Genomic DNA, 11,340 nt, shown 5'->3' with positions numbered 1-11,340 from the left:
ATTGTGGTGGATGATCTATATTTGGTTTGAAAGTACATTATTAAGGAATTTTGCATCTATGTTCATCAGGAGTATTGGTGTGTAGTTTTTGTGTGTGTTTGTGTGTGTGTGTGTTTTTACCTGGCTTGGGTATTAAAGTAATACTGGCCTCATAGAATGAACTAGGGAGCTCTCTTTGTCTTTCTGTTTTTTTTTTTTTTTTTTTTTTTTTTAAATAATTTAAGTTGTATTGGTTACAGGTCTTCTTTTCAAGTCTGACAGAATTCTGCTGTGAGTACATTTGGGCCTCAGCATTTTTATTATTGTTTCAGTCTCCTCCTTTGTTAGGTGCCTGTTTAGGTTGTTGATTTCTTTTTGGTTTCACTTTGGTAGTTTGGATGAATTGAAGAATTCATTCATTTCCTTTATATTTCCTAGCTTATTGTAGTTCAGGTTTTTAAAGTATTTCCTTATATTATTCTGTGTTTCTTTGGTGTTGGCCATATGTTTTCCTGTTCATTTCTTTTTTTTTTTTTCCAGTTCCTGTCTTTTTATTTATCCATACACAACTACTTGTCTTCTGGTTTGTTGAAGCAGTAAGTCAGACAACACTTGCCACAGTAATGTCTGTCCAAGTGGCTAGCTATGAAAACTTCAGCACCACACTCATCAGAAGGACACTCTCAACGAAGACGACTAATTTTGCCATTTTCATCCACCTTATAGTACTTTAGTACAGCCAACTTAACCTTCTTCCTCTGATGCTTATTCTTCTTGGGAGTGGTGTAAGACTTCTTCCTTTCCTTAGCACCACCACGAAGTCTCAACACAAGATGAAGGGTGGACTCCTTTTGAATATTGTATTCAGACAAAGGACCGCCATCTTCCAGCTGCTTACCAGCGAAGATCAGCCTCTGCTGATCAGGAGGAATTCCTTCCTTGTCCTGGATCTTGGCCTTTACATTTTCCATAGTGTCCGAGGGTTCAACCTCGAGCGTGATCGTTTTCCCCCGTAAGGGTCTTCGTGAAAATCTGCATCTTGGCGGCGGTTCCACCACAGATGGAGGATCGGAAAGGAAAAGTTCCCTGTTCATTTCTATTAATTTGGGTTACCTCTTTTTTTCTTTTTGTTGGTTGAGCCAAAAGTCAGTCGATCTTGTTTATCTTCTCAAAGAACCAGAGTCACTGATTCCTTTTTTTTATTTCATTAATTTCTGCTTTAATTTTCATTATTTATTGTCATCTACTGGGTTTGGCATTGGTTTGTTTTTGTTTTTCCAAATTCTTTCCCCCCTTTTTTGGAAATAGCCTTTTTTCCTTACATAATATATCCTGATTACAGTTTCTCCTCTCTCTACTCCTTCAAATTCTTCTCTACCTCCTCTTCTATCTGTACCTACTCCCTGTCTGTCATTATAAAACAAAAGGGCTTTAATGGATAATAATAAAATTAAATATAATATATTAAAATAAAATATAAGATAAACTAAAAATGAACACATTGGAGTTGGACAAGACAAACAGAAGGGAAGACCCAAGTGTAGGCACAAGAGTCAGAGATCTACTTGCTTACAGGAGTTCCATGATAATATAAAACTAGAAGCTATAGTATATACACAGAGGACCCGATGCAGACCCATTCAGGCCCTGCACACACTGCCTCAGTCTTTGTGAGTTCATTTGTGCTTTGATCATGTTGACTAGGAGGACCTTGTTTTCTTGGTGTTCTCCATCCCCTCTGGCTCTGATACTCTGTCTCCTCTTCCATGGGGTTTTTTGAGCCCTGAGTGTTCAAATTTGATTTGATAGAGTCATCCCATTTAGGGCTGAGTGTTCCAAGGTCTCTCACTCTGTATGATGTCTGACTGTGGGTCTCGGGATGTTCCCATTTGCAGCAGAAGGATGCTTCTTTGATGATTACTGAGCAAGACACTGATCTATGAATGTAACAGAATGTCATTAGGAGTCATTTTATCACTACATCTCTCTTCTTTTTAGACAAGCATTATTTGGATTTATGCTAGGTCCCTGGGCTATCTAATCTTAGGTTTTTGGTCACCGAAGCAGTGTCAGAGATGGGTTTCATCTTGTAGAGTGGGCCGTGTCAAATCTTGATATTGGTTGGTTACTCCCATAAGCTTTACAACACCATTAAGGACACCACTGTAAATAATGGGTTTGTGGCTGGCTTGGTGTTTATGTTTCTTTTTTTGGTAGCATTCAGAGTAGCTTCCTGTGCCAAAGATGCTAGAACATAGGGGTGAAGGCTCTTTGTAGGCACCAGCTTGACTTCTCCATGTTCAATAAGTTGTGCAGGTGCTGTCTTCAGCAACGGATCCTTGCCATCAATTTGTGGGGAGCAACTTATAGTCTTGGCAATATCCTTGGTTTGTTTGGGAATTCCTCCTGGACCCCTTTGGCCAACAACTCAATTAAATATACCCTAGTCATGGTACTGGAAGCTTCACTGGTGACCAGAAATGGACAGTTTGGACTGTCTCCTCAATATTTGGTGATTTCATTTAGATCTCCTTCATATGTGTATATGTTTTAGGAAGCTTCCACTGTATTGGTTTCCACACTACCTCTCAAATGGCCCTTAATTTTAGCCATCTCTTCCCATAGTCTCTCCTCTGTCTCCCTCTCCATTTTCCCTCTCCCATTCTGCCCCCACCATCCATCCATAACTATTCTATCTCTATTTCCTAAGGAGATCTAGTTGTACCACCTAGTCCCTTACTCTATACCTAACCTTTGTGATTCTCAGATTGTAGCTTGGTTATTTTTTTTTAACAACTACCACACTGATTTTGTAGTGGCTGTGCACATTTGCAGTTCCACCAGCAATGGAGGAGTGCTCCTCTTGCTCTACATCTTGCCAGCATGAGCTGTCACTTGTTTTATTGATCTTAGCCTTTCTGACAGGTATAAAATGAAATCTCAAAGGAGTTTTGATTTGCATCTCCCTGATGGCTAAGGATGTTGAACATTTCTTTAAGTGTCTGTACCCCCATTTTAAATTGGGTTATTTGTTTTCTTGCTATCTAGTTTTTGGAGTTCTTTATATATTTTGGATATTAGTCCTCTATCAGAAGTGCAGTTGGCAAAAATCTTTTCCCATTCTGTAGACTGCCACTTTTCCCCTCTGCCAAGCAGAAACTTCTCAATGTCCTGAGGTTCCATTAATTAATTTTTGATCTTAGTGCATGTACTAACAGTGTTCTGATCAGGAAGTCTTTTCCTGTGCCAATGATTTAAGGCTAGTCCCCATTTCTCTTCTATGAGGTTTAGTGTATCTGCCCTTATGATGGGGTCTTTGATCTTGGAGTTGAGTTTTGTACAGGATGATAAGTATGGATCTATTTACATTCTTCTACATGCAGTCACTCAGTTTGATCGGCACCATTTGTTGAAGATGCTGTGCTGCACTCATCCCCGTCCCCCCTCCCCAACCGTGTTTCTCGCTTCTTTATTAAAAATCAGGTGTCTGTAAGTGTGTGGATTCATGTCTGTATTGTGTGATATTTGATGGCATTCTGACAATAAAGCTTGCTTTGAATCAGAGGGTGGAGCTAGCTACTAGCTGACCAACATTAACCATAGAGGTTTTGGAGGACTGAGGACAGAGAGGCAGGAAGTAGTAGGGTGGGGCTTAGAGAGGATCTCAGTTCTTTTGGATGAAGGAACAGAAGAAATAGGTTACTGCTTCTCTTCCACTTCTCTGATCATTCGTGTTCTTACCCTGATATCTGACTCCCGATTTTTTATTGATAAAGAATAATTAGATAAATGCAACATGTCTGGGTCTTCAGTTTTATTCCATTGATCAATGTGTCTGTTTTTGTGCCAATATCATGCAGTTTCTATTACTTTAGCTCTGTAGTACAACTTGAAATTGGGATAGTGTATCTCCAGTAGTTCTTTTATTATTCAACTTGAAATTGGGATAGGTATCTCAAGTAGTTCTTTTATTATTCAGGATTGTTTTAGCTATTTAGTTTCCATATAAAGTTGAAAATTGTTCTTTCAGTTTCTGTGAAGAATTGTGTTGGAATTTTTTTTTTTTTTTTGGTTTTTCGAGACAGGGTTTCTCTGTGTAGTTTTGCGCCTTTCCTGGGACTCACTTGGTAGCCCAGGCTGGCCTCGAACTCACAGAGATCCGCCTGGCTCTGCTTCCTGAGTGCTGGGATTAAAGGCGTGCACCACCACTGCCCGGTCTTGTGTTGGAATTTTAATGGGGATTGCATTTAATTTGTAGATTGATTTTGCTAGGATGGCCATTTTTACTATTAATCCTACCAATCCATGAGCATCTTCTGATATTTTCTTCAGTGTCTTCAAGTTTTCATTATACATGTCTTATTCACTTGCTCTGTTAGAATTACCCTAAGATACTTTCTTTTCTTTTATTTATTTGTGGTGAAAGAGGCTATTGTGAAAGGTATTGTTTCCATGGTTTATTTCTTGGTGTGTTTGTCATTTGTATATAAGAAGGTTACTGATTTTTGCATGTTAATTTTGTATCTGGCTATTTTACTGAAATTGTTTAATGGCTGTAGAAGTTTCTTGGTGTAGTTTTTAGGGTCATTTATGTATGATATCATCTCATCTTCAAATATAGATATTTTTACATCTTTCCTATTTGTAGGCCCTTGATCTCCTTCAGTTGTCCAATTGCTCAAGTTAAGACTTCAAGTACTATGGAGAGAGTAGACATTCTTGTCTTGTTCCTGATTATAGTGGAAATGTTTTGGTTTCTCTCAGTTTAGGTTGATGTCTGTATTCTTGCTGTAAATTGCCTCTAGTAAGTTGAGGTATGTCCCTTGTATCCCTAGTCTCTCCAGAATGTTTATTATAAAGGGGCGTTGGACTGTGTCAAAGGTCATTTCTGCATCTAATGAGATGATCATGTAGATTTGTCTTTCAGTTTGTTTAGTAGACTACATTTGTTTAGTAGACTACATTTACCAAATTATGTATGTTGAACCATTCTTCTATCTCTGGGATGAAACAACCTGATCATGGTTGGTGATCTTTTTGATATGTTATTGGATTTTGTTCACAAGTATTTTATTGAGAATTTTTGCATATATGTTCATAAGGGAAATTGTTCTGAATTCTTTTTCATTATTGGGTCTTTATGTGGTTTGGGTATCAGGGTAACTGTGGTCTCATAAAATGAATTGGGAAGTGTTTCTTTTGTTTCTATTTTGTGAAATAATTTGAGGAATATTAGCATTAACTCTTCTTTGAAAGTCTGGTAGAATTCTGTGCTAAAACCATCTGACCCTGAGATTTTTTTTTTGGTTGGAAGACTTAGTAACTGCTTCTAATTCACTGGGGTTTATATTTATGTTTAAATTGCTTATTTGGTCTTAATTTAACTTTGGTAAGTGGTGTGTATGGAGAAATTATCTTTTTTTTAAGGTTTTTCAATTTGGTAGAGTATGGTTTTTTAAAGCATGTCCTTAGGAGTCTCTGGATTTCCTTGGTGTCTGTTGTTATGTCCCCCTTTTCATTTCTAATTTTGTTAATTTGAATCTTCTCTCTCAGTCTTCTAGTTAATTTGGATAAGAGTTTGTTTATTTTGTTGATTTTCTTAAAGAATCAACTCCATTTCATTAATTCTTTGTATTTCTTGTTGTTGTCATTGTTTCTGTCATATTGATTTCAGTCTGGGGCTTGTTTCTTACCATCTATTCCTTTTGTGTGTGAGTTCTTCTTTTTGTTCTAGGGCTTTCATGTGCACTGTTCAGTTACTAGTGTGCAATCGCTCTAATTTTTTTTATGTAGGCAGTTTGTGTTATGAACTTGCCTCTTAGAACCATGTTCATTGTGTCCCATAAGTTTGGGCATGCTCTGCATTCATTTTTATTCAGTTCTTCTTGACCCATTTTCTGTTCAATAATGAGTTGTTCAGTTTCCATGAGTTTTTCGTTTTTTTGTTGTTTCCATTGTTGTTGATATCTAGTTTTTTTTTTTTTTAAGATTTATTTATTTATTATGTATACAGTATTCTGTCTGCACATATCTCTGCAGGCCAGAAGAGGGCACCAGATCTCATTACAGATGGTTGTGAGCCACCATGTGGTTGCTGGGAATTGAACTCAGGACCTTTGGAAGAGCAAGCAGTGCTCTTAACCTCTGAGCCACCTCTCCAGCCCCCTGATATCTAGTTTTAATGCATGGTGTTCAATAGGATACAGGGTGTTATTTCAATTTTCTTATACCTGTTGAGACTTGCGTTGCATCTGAGTATGTGGTTATTTTTGGAGAAAGTTCCATGAGGTGCCAAGAAAAAGGTATAATCTTTGTGTTTGGGTGGAATGTTCTGTAAATATCTGTTAGGTCCATTTGGACTATAACGCCAGTTAGCTCCAGGATTTCTGTTTCGTTTTTGTCTGGATGACCTGTCTGTTGGTTGAAAGTGGGATATTGAAGTTTCCCACTGTCAGTATGTGAGGGTCAATATGTGATTTTATCTATATTAGTGCTTCTTTTATGAACTTTAGTGCCCTTGTATTTGGTGCATAGATATTATGAATCGCAATGTCCTCTTAGTGAAGTATTCCTTTGTTGAGTATGTAGTGTCCTCCCCATCTCTTCTGATTCATTTTGGTTTGAAGTCTATTTTGTCAAATATTAAAATGGCTACACCAGCTTGCTTCTTAGGAAAATTGCTTGGAATATCTTTTTCCATCCTTTTACCCTGAGGTGTTGCCCATCCTTGATGTTAATGTGTGTCTGTTAGATGCAGCAGAAAGATGGATCCTGTTTTTCTATCCTGTCTGTTAGTCTGTGTCTTTTTATTGGGGGAATTGAGATCATTGATACTGAGAGATATAAATGAACAGTGTTTGTTGATTCCTATTATTTTGTTGTTATTGTATATGTTTCTTCTCTTTTGATTTGCTGGTCTGGGATTATTTATTCCCCGACTTTTCTTGTATGTAGTTAACCTATTTTAGGATTTCCATTGCTGAAAAGAGACACCATGATCACAGCAACTTTTTGAAGTATTATTTATTTATTTATTTTTTTATGTATGAGTGCCCTGTCTGCACGTATACCTGCCTTCCAGAAGAAAATGTCAGATCCCATTATAGATAGTTGTGAGCCACCACATGGTTGCTGGGAATTGAATTCAGGGCCTTTGGGAGAGCAGTCAGTGCTCTTAACTGCTGAGCCATCTCTCCAGCTCTGACCACAGCAACTCTTATAAAGCTTAGACTTATGATGGGGCTGGCTTACAGTTCAGAGGGTTAGTCCATTATTGTCATGGTGAGAAACATGGAGGCATGCAGGTAGACATGATGCTGTAGAAGTAGCTGAAAGTTCTATATTTGGATGGACAGGCAGCAGGAAAAGAGTGACACTGGGCATGTCTTGAGCATCTGAAACCTCAAATCTCACCCATAGTGACACACTTCCTCCAAAAAGTCCACACCTATTCCAACAAGGCCAAACTTCCCAATAGTGCCCCTCCCTATGGGCTTATGAAGGCCATTTTCATTCAAACCACCAAAACATCTTTAGGTTGGAGTTTATATTCTAGCACCTTCTGTAGGGCTGGATTTGTAGATAATTTTTTAAATTTGGTTTCATAACGGAATATCTTATTTTCTCTATCTATTGTAACTGAAAGTTTTGCTGGATATAGTAGTCTGGCCTGGCATCTGTTGTCTCTCAGAGCCTGCAGCACATCTGTCAGGCTCTTCTAGCTTTTAGGGTCTCCACTGAAAAGTTAGCAAGAAGCCTGCCACGGCCATACAGTTTGTAAGCAGTATAAGTCTCTGTGTTTACTTGGTCGGGTCTGAGCGGCTGTGGGACTGGCAGGTGAGAGAGATTTATCCTGACTGTGGGCCAGGCAGGAAAACTCCAGCAACAAATGGCGTCCAACGTGGTGGCAAGAGTTTCCACCTAAAAACTGAGAAAAAAGATTCTAAAACGGAGCTAAAAACAGTTCCTAATTGTCTCTCTCAAATGAGCGGCAGCTGCTGGTTTGAGCTCTTTGTGGGTTTCTGGTGTGCGCGCTCGACCTGCAGTTTGGCGGGAATGAGGCCTCTGCAAGTGGCACATTAAGCTGCATGGTGGATTTAGCCTTTGCTGGTACAAAACAAAAAAAGAGGTTTCTGGACTACACACTGCTTGGATAAAAGCATAGACCCACGATAGCTCCCAGAGCTGGTGGTAAACATAGCCATGTTGGGAAGCTGAGGTGGGCGGAGCCAGCAGCCACAGCTGCTGCAGTTTAAAGCAATAGATTCACAATAAGACAGATTCAGATGTAATAGTTTACAATGTGTGTAAAATATACGTAGGCTTGAAAGAGACAAAAAAGGTGATATATACAGTTACAGAAACAAATACATAGTTTTAAAAAATAAAGTCTTTAAAGAGACAGTAAAATTAATATAAAAAGTAAGCCACGTGAAGATGAATATTACACAGAGAATCTGGATTGTGTTGTCTTTGGGATTTTTAACTGCAGAAAAACATTTGATTGTAAAAGCTGTTGAGTTATGCCAAAATGTATATTTTAAAGATACCTTGACTTCAAAATTTGGATATAAGGATATGTTGCTTTGGAAAAGAGTCTCTTTTGTTTCCACAGAAAGTCAGAGGCTATGGATTTGTTCAAGATTAAGATACATCAGGTTTGACCAGCCAAGACCCCCTGAAAGGTTTCCGATGACACCATGGCCCAGATGATCCAACATCCAGAACGGTTTGAAGGCATCTGGCTCAGACGATACAGCCTCATGGACTATTCCATAATCCTAAAATTTTCTTTGTTTCCCCATAAGATACAGCGCCCCCCTCCAGCAGGAAGTAGTAAGAGAAGCTACGCCCAAAGTCCCAAATTATATGTAATTTTACTTTGTTAAGGTTAAAACCTTCCTTTTTGAAAAAAAAAGGGGGAAATGCTGTGGGATGTTCTGTATGGCAAATGTGTTGCTAATTAGTCAATAAATAAAACACTGATTGGCCATTGGCTAGGCAGGAAGTGTAGGCAGGACAAGGAGGAGAATAAAGCTGGGAAGTGGAAGGCTGAGTCAGAGAGACACTGCCAGCCACCACGATGAGAAACAGCATGTGAAGATGCCGGTAAGCCATGAGCCATGTGGCAAGGTATAGATGAATGGAAATGGATTAATTTAAGCTGTAAGAACAGTTAGCAAGAAGCCTGCCACGGCCATACAGTTTGTAAGCAGTATAAGTCTCTGTGTTTACTTGGTCAGGTCTGAGCGGCTGTGGGACTGGCAGGTGAGAGAGATTTATCCTGACTGTGGGCCAGGCAGGAAAACTCCAGCAACACAGATAGAACACTGTATACATAAATAAATCTTAAAAAAAAAGTGAAAGAAAATGGCCCCCATAGGAAGTGGCACTATTAGGAGATGTGGCCTTGATGAAGGAAGTATGTCACTGTGGGGGCAGGCTTTGAGGTCTCTTTTGCTCAAGTTTCCCTCAGTGTGACAGTTAGTTCACTTCCTGTTGCCTGAAAGATGTAGGATTCTTAGTTCCAGCACCACATCTGCCTGTAAGCCATGCTTCCTCATCATGATGATAATGGACTGAACCTCCGAAACTGTAAGCGACTCACCCCAATTAAATGTTTTCTTTGTAGGAGTTGTCATGGTCATGGTGTCTCTTCACAGCAATAAAAATCCAAACTAAGACAAGGGGGGATTAAATTTGGAGGAGCAGTGTGGTGAAGATCTGCAGATTTTGATGTGTATTGTATTACAGGTCTATGGATCATTGTAATGATGATTTATTAATTGTTAAAGTCACAGTGACAATAGCAGTTAAGTTGACTGGTCGGAAAAGAGGAAAAAGAGGGACAATTTTCATTTTTTGGATAAATTTTTGTCTTACTAACTACAAACTTAAACTTATTTTTATAATTTATTGTTCAGCCATTATCGTAAAGATTTAAAGAGACATTAAAGGAGACATCAGAAGGGACGTTATGGTGAGAGGACTCTGATGCTTGGTGGACTGCCTGTTTGCTGAGGAAAACACCGAGGGCCACCTTCATCCAGGGGGAAGGGTGGTTTCTGTCTCTTTGCAGAGTTAGATGAACTAGTGAGGAGTCTCTTGGGGATGAACATTCACAGGACCAAGCTTGACTGAGAGACGTGGCAGCATAGGCGCCGAGACTTCACCATGCGGATAGAGGGACTATCCACCTTGAAATGCTGGAGGACAAAGCAGAAACACAGCAGAAAACAGAGGAGCTAATGGGCCCAAGTCAAAGGTCCCATGAAATTTGCTCACACTTTTAGGCCCTGGCAGCTCAGTGAAAGCTTGTTCATCTCACAAACACAGACCAGGAAGTGCTCCTTTGGACTAATTACGCTGGTGCTCTGGTCCACTTCCTAGTTTTCTTTCCATGTAAAATTTCACAATGTGCTTTACCTTTGGGCATCAAGAAATATATCAGCCGGGCGGTGGTGGCGCACGCCTTTAATCCCAGCACTCGGGAGGCAGAGCCAGGCGGATCTCTGTGAGTTCAAGGCCAGCCTGGTCTCCAAAGCGAATTCCAGGAAAGGCGCAAAGCTACACAGAGAAACCCTGTCTCGAAAAACCAAAAAAAAAAAAAAAAAAAAAAAAAAAAAAAAAAAAAAAAAAAAAAAGAAATATATCATTGAAATACACACACACACACACACACACACACACACACACACACACACACACACACCCACTTGGTTTTTCAAGGCAAAGTTGATCTGTGTAGCCCTGGGTGTCCTAGAACTCCCTCTGTAGACCAGGTTGGCCTTGAACTCAGAGATCTGCCTGCCTCTACCTTCCGAGTGCTGCCCTGTGAGAATTCTTGAAATATTTGAGAAGACCACATTGTACTCTTTTTTCTTGATTGTTTAATCTGAAAAAAAAAAAACCACCACCATTTTAAGATAAAGTTTATTCCTTTAGCAAACAACAATCCCTCTTCACCTATTCACCTACCTGGGGTGCCCATAGGGATCCCCAGTCTGGCCTGTTAGGAACCCAGCAGGCATCCATAGTTCCGTGTCTAACACGAGGTGGTGGCTATTATAGAGGGGCTTGACCGATGATGGCCGGGACACGAAAGGCTCACTGGATGCTTTTAGAATGCCAAGTGTGCCAACCTGGTTGGGTGATTCAGTGTTACCATCTACTGTGACATCTGTTCATCTGGAGGGGAAACTAAGAAACTGCTAGAAATGTGTTTTCCCTTCATCCATGTTCCATCTCATTGTGTGAATCTGTGTGTATACACAGATGAGAAAACCCAAGAAGGAAGCCTCATAAAACCCAAACACAAGACTAGGCTGAAACCTGGGTGTCTCCTCAGTAGAGGAGGGGTCT

The 11,340-nt window shown here is 39.6% G+C and overlaps 1 pseudogene; it reads right to left on the bottom strand.

Annotated features, from left to right (window-relative positions):
* Positions 1-543: 543 nt before the first annotated feature.
* Positions 544-1,017, bottom strand: LOC128107449 (ubiquitin-40S ribosomal protein S27a-like; annotated as a pseudogene).
* Between the last annotated feature and the right edge of the window lie 10,323 nt (positions 1,018-11,340).

The sequence above is a fragment of the Peromyscus californicus genome, unplaced genomic scaffold (assembly GCF_007827085.1).
Source record: "Peromyscus californicus insignis strain IS unplaced genomic scaffold, ASM782708v3 Scaffold_12__1_contigs__length_115047231, whole genome shotgun sequence".
Lineage (NCBI taxonomy): Eukaryota > Metazoa > Chordata > Mammalia > Rodentia > Cricetidae > Peromyscus > Peromyscus californicus.
Note: the sequence above shows the minus strand (reverse complement) of the source record. Positions and strands in the feature narration are given on the sequence as shown.